Below are 6,000 nucleotides of genomic sequence, written 5' to 3'. Positions count from 1 at the left end.
CAAGGAAGGCTTAATAAAAAAGACCATATTTTTTAGCTCAAGAAAGAATATCAGCACCATAATTAATATCTTTGCTCATAATAATAGTAATAATAATATTTTAATTTATAGACCGCCCTTCTTCCGAAGGACTCAGGGTGGTGAACAGCCAGTTAAAATACAGGAAAACAGACAATATTAAAAACAACCCTTAAAAAACTCATTCAATTGGCCAAAACTAAAATTGGCCAAAACTAAAACACAGTTACACCCTATAAATTACTAAAAATTTAAAACCCCAATTAATCAAATTAAAATTTTAAAAAATCAAGCCATCATCTCTAAGTAGAAACAGGATTGCAGGTAAAGCTATAAATAAATACAAGCTTAGGATAACTATATTACCAATAGTTAACATAGAGTCTCAGCAGAACAAGCATTTTGCAGGAGAGAAAAAGTAAGTAAAGAAAATTGGTTAACTAAAGAATTGTTAGAGCAAGAACATGGAGAATGTAAGATGAAATCAGAACAATTGACTGCAGATAGATTTCGTTTTCAATGGTTTTAATTTTGAGTAGACAGTTGAGGGAAGATCTGAGTAGATAATAGGACATTTGAAATTCAGTAGTAGAAGACAGAATTTGAAGTCAAATTATATACAAGTGCTAAACATATAACTGCTAAAATGTTTACATTTATACTGAAATTTGAAATGGAAGAAGTAGTGAAAGAATAAATGATAAAATGGGCTAAAAACTTACATAATATACAAATAGAAACAGTGGAAAAATATGTGGTTAAAAGGTTCGAAATATATATTATATCATAAAAGAGAATTTTTATAAAATGACATATGATTCCAAAAAAAAATGTCTAGAATATATAGGGTACTTCAAATTTATGTTGGAAATGTGGATGACATGAAGGATCATTTTATCATGCTTGGTGGACTTATTAAAAAAACCACAAATTTCTGGGTTCAAATACATATAATGATAAAAAAAATTTGAAGATCAGTATTCAGCTGAAACCAGAACTTTTCTTGCTGGTGTTAATGAACAATCAATTAGAAAATAATCAAGAATCAAGGATGTGGAAGAAAACTAACTATGCTTATCCGGCTTTACAATATACTGCATAAATTGCTTTAATGCCTCTAACTAAGAAACTGGTTTGTTTCTGTTAATAAACAAAGGAAGAAAAGGTGTTTGTGTGCTTTGTTTTGGATCATTTCCTACAGAACCAAGGCCCTAACAAGATGAACAATATTTTGTCTTCTTAGGCTTGCTATCAGCCTGCAGCTTCACTTACTAAATTTGGTATAGCATACTAAATTTTGTCCTTCTATTTTGGCCAAGAACCATTAGAACTTGGTCTATAAAAATGGATTCTCTGCTCTGCTGTTCCTAAAGTCAATATAGATTATTTTGAATGTTATTGACCATGTCATCAAGTTTTAAGAAATATTGATAGCTCAGTAAGATGGTTTGTAATGCATACTATTTAAAAAAAATTACTGTGAAAATAGTATTCAAATATACTTATATTTGAACAATAAGACAAAAATTCTGTTTTACTTTTACTCTAAGTTCATATTAGAAACACTAATTAGCCATATTTGATGACAGAAACCATATTAATCTTGAATTAAAGTGTAAAGTAAACCTCAAACAATTGATAATATTTTATTGTTAAAGCACATAAGAAGGTCACAATTGTTTTTGCTTTTAGCTTAACTGAGGTACAAGTATTTGCCTACCTTGAAGGCTTCAGCTGAAACTACAAATCTGCTCTTTTAACTGACCTAATTAACTGGAAAGTTTTCCTGAAAATATGAAGTATAATGAATTCATCATATGACTTTTTACAATATTTTATTGTTACTGAGTTGTAATTTTATCATATGACATCTTAAAGTATTTTTCAGTAGTGAGTTTGAGGGAAAGAAGTTGTTATTCCAAAATCCAGCCAGACTTTTTTCCCTTCGTGACTTATTTACAATCTAATTTTTTCCTAATTGTCAAAGGATTAAATGTCACTTCCATTCATCATACTTCTTGTTTCTCTAGCATTTTTCATCTTGCATAAATACTGACAGCTATTTCAATACCGTAAAAGAATCCTAAAATCAACATGCTATAAAACTACAAAAGAAAAGTCTCTATGGTACTAACAAACTGTTTTTATTTAATACCCACTCTCCCAAAAAGCAGATATTAGTTAAATTTGCTTAATTTTATGCTATTATGTTTCACTGATTCACTTGTACTGTTACATGGAATAGAAAAAAAATACACAATATTCACAGTGAAGTTCAAAAATAGATAGAATAACTTTTCCCAAAGTTTGTTGAATTGTTTAAAATTAGGGATTTTTTAAAAAATGTGATACCTGGTTCTATAAAACCATGCCTTTGCTAGAACTGACCCAAAGAGTTAGGACTATATACTGTTTTAAAAAAAGTGATCTACATAATCATTATCCGAAGGCAGGAATATGCAAATTCTGTTTCTCAAGAATAACATAAACTTTGTATAGTAGATCAGGGCTACACTACTGAACTCCAGGATCAGGCACGTCTGAGGAAATTGTTTTAAGCAATGAACTGAGAGAGATGTAAGCATCCTCAAGGCTTAAGGCTCTTGTTTTGTCCTTGAAAATCTTCCAAGTTTCCGTAAACACAAAATATTCCAATATTCTGGCCCCACAAACACTGCAGACTTTGGATGTCACAAAATGATTATGGGAGGCTCCATGTAGCATTGAACCCCACAATTTACATCTTTGTCTTAATATAACAAATGAAGCATTATTTATTTATTTACAGTATTTATTTATCTAGCTATAACACACCACACACACACACACACACACACACACACACACACACAGAGAGAGAGAGAGAGAGAGAGTCACTTCTGATACAAAGACTATGTCGTCTCTTTCTCTCTCAATCTATTTATATAAACTTCATTCTCCATGGAATACAAAAGTTAATATTCATTTTAGTATATCCTATTTCAGTTGCATTAAAACTGGAGAGTAATTAGTAATACTATTGTTACTTCATCTGTTCCAAATTCTTTTCTACTCACCAATAGGTTTAAAAAAAGTTGCAGCCAGATACGTCTATGAAAGATGTTGCCTTTATCCATCACTTCAGCTGGAAGTACCATTTTCAGCACTCAGCAATGTAGCTTTCAAGTCTATTGAACTAGAGATCTGTCAAGCCCAGTGATGTTTCACTGGGAAGTGAGAGTGAAATGAAAAAGTAAACCAGCAGGAAGCATCAGGTTTATTACGCAGAAAGTGAATGGGGCTGCTTTTTTTCCTAATTCAAGCTTTGAGCATCTAAGGTAAAGTACTTGTCATTAGCTCAGTTCTCCTGCTAAATTTGAAGAGGGCTTGTACTAAAAGAAACTTGTGGAACGTGCTCAGTTTCATTTCAGAGTTCTCATCCTGTTCTAAAATCCTGGAGGGTGGAAAAAGTAGGGTGAGTTGGGACCAGAATTTGCCCTTCCCTCCTCAGCTGCTAGAAGGAAATTGTTCTTCATTTCATAGAATTCCATCAATCTAGTTATGAAAAAGAGTACTGGAATGACCCTCCAGCTGAAACAGTTTTGCTTACCAATGAAGTCCTCAGTCCCCTCCATGAATTAATGCCATTTGCTTCTTCTCTACTTATTAGTTGAATAGAACATAACTCTACCCTGTAGAATAGTTTCAACATTCTCTCCGTTTTGCCTAAGGTTTTTGAGTGTTCCTTATCAAATACCTGTCAGTTATTTTAAACATCTGCCTTATAATATTTCTTTGTAAGCATAAACATAAAAATCTTGTTTCAGATTTTTTTCCAGAATTCTCCTATGGAGAATTTCCTATTTCAGTTATCTAGGATGCTGCAAACAATATGAGGACAGATTAAGGGAGGAGCGCTTTGTGTTCTAATGCAGATTTCTTAACTGAGTATTCTCAATTTGTACTTGACTTCTATAGCCAGTCCATTTTAGTCTGCAGCTAATCAATCATTCAATCAAATTTCCAAAACTTTATATATATTGCTCCTGTTCCCATTACTTTTTCACTTGCTCTTCATTGTGTTCCTTTGTTTAAGTAAGGAAATATCTCTGAAACAATGATCCAATGGAACATGGGATGACTAATTAATTATTATTGCCATCATTTACCTTCATCTCATTCTCAGCTTTTACCTAACAACTAACTCTGCAGTTTCAAGATATCTAAATCTCTGTGATGTGGCCATCTTTCCATTTTTTATATATGCCCTGTTGTTTTTTCCCCTTTGACCCAAATGCTTTCACAGCATTGTTAAGTTTATGTATATTACCATCAATATGTAAAATTAGGCATTTTATAGAATGCCAAGTAAATCTGTAGAATGTCAAAAATGGGACATCAAAGTATGAAACACTTAATATTTCAGGCATTTTCTATGCATTCTATACAATGCCAAAAGGCGAACCAGTGAAGTTTAAAACATTATTTCTAAAATGCCATTGTAGCTTTCCCTGTTGCAACAAGTAGGTCGATACAATCCTTTTTGGTCTTGTTTTTTTTTTTCCAGTAAGAAAGTCCTGTACTTTATTTTGCATTTCTTTTTTCATTTTCATATATGTCTTTTCAGTAAAGGGTTAGAATTAACCCAAACCCTTTTCATGACTCTATTTTCATACTTTGTATCAACTCTGATGGGAACCTGGTTGAAGTCATCTTGCCTCATAGTTGCTATGAGCTCTGCCATGAGCTCTGTTTTGACATAGTCAAAACAAAAAGTTTTCTTGTGGAAACCAAGATTATCTCAACAGGTGGCAGTTGAGGGAGAAGAGGAGTCTCCTGCTGCTACTACCATTGGACAATGTGACCGGTGACATCTGGGGAGGGAAATATTTTCTCTTTTAACTAGGGAAAAAACACAGGAACTTTTAGAGTTGGCTTTCATCAACTGTGCCAATATGATGTATCCAATAAACATGTTCTTTGAGGAATCTACCTGCCTCAGAGTTCTGCTTTTAATGGATATGTTACTCAGAACACTAACACTGTTCCAATATCTCAGGGGTTGCTACAAAGAAGAGGGAGTCGGGCTGTTCTCCAAAGCACCTGAGGGTAGAACAAGAAGCAATGGGTGGAAACTGATCAAGGAAAGAAGCAACTTAGAACTAAGGAGAAATTTCCTGACAGTTAGAACAATTAATAAGTGGAACGACTTGCCTGCAGAAGTTGTGAATGCTCCAACACTGGAAATTTTTAAGAAAATGTTGGATAACCATCTGACTGAGATGGTGTAGGGTTTCCTGCCTGGGCAGGGGGTTGGACTAGAAGGCCTCCAAGGTCCCTTCCAACTCTGTTGTTATATTATTATTATTATTATTATTATTATTATTATTATTATTATTATTATTATTATTATTATTATTATTATTATTTTGCCTAAATAGTTCTTGTGATTCTGCTTAATGTCTAGGTATTATGTAAAATGCCTAGGGAATGTATATATTATATTAAAATAACAGACATTTCATATTTTGCATACAAATATTTCACATTCTGTAGATTTCCTAGGCATTCTATACTATGCCAGCTTTTCATACACTGCTGTAACATAACAAATGTATGCCTTTCAAAGCAGGAATCAATGTTTTTATTGCTGCTCTCTTTCCATTGCTTCTGTTTCTTTTGAATGAATTCAAAACAATCTTCCATTTGTTCTATTTCAGTCAGATCTGTACAAGAGCTCAAAGGCTATGAACTTTATGAGTCAGTGTTTCTTCTGATTTTTCTTGGAATGGTTTAAGAAAACTTGTTTCAGAAACATCGCTGCTTTCTGCAATATCCCTGCTTTTATCTATGTTCCTTGCTTCTGGGGTTTTATCAGATGTTTTTTGTGAAGTCCTTGTGAAATTCACACAATCCCTAATGCAGAGGACATAGATGATGGTCTAAGAAGTCCAAATTGTCCTGCCAATATCATTTGTGTAGACATTGATTCTATATATTAAA

Source organism: Ahaetulla prasina, chromosome 3, assembly GCF_028640845.1.
Source record: "Ahaetulla prasina isolate Xishuangbanna chromosome 3, ASM2864084v1, whole genome shotgun sequence".
Lineage (NCBI taxonomy): Eukaryota > Metazoa > Chordata > Lepidosauria > Squamata > Colubridae > Ahaetulla > Ahaetulla prasina.
This window is presented reverse-complemented; position numbering follows the sequence as displayed.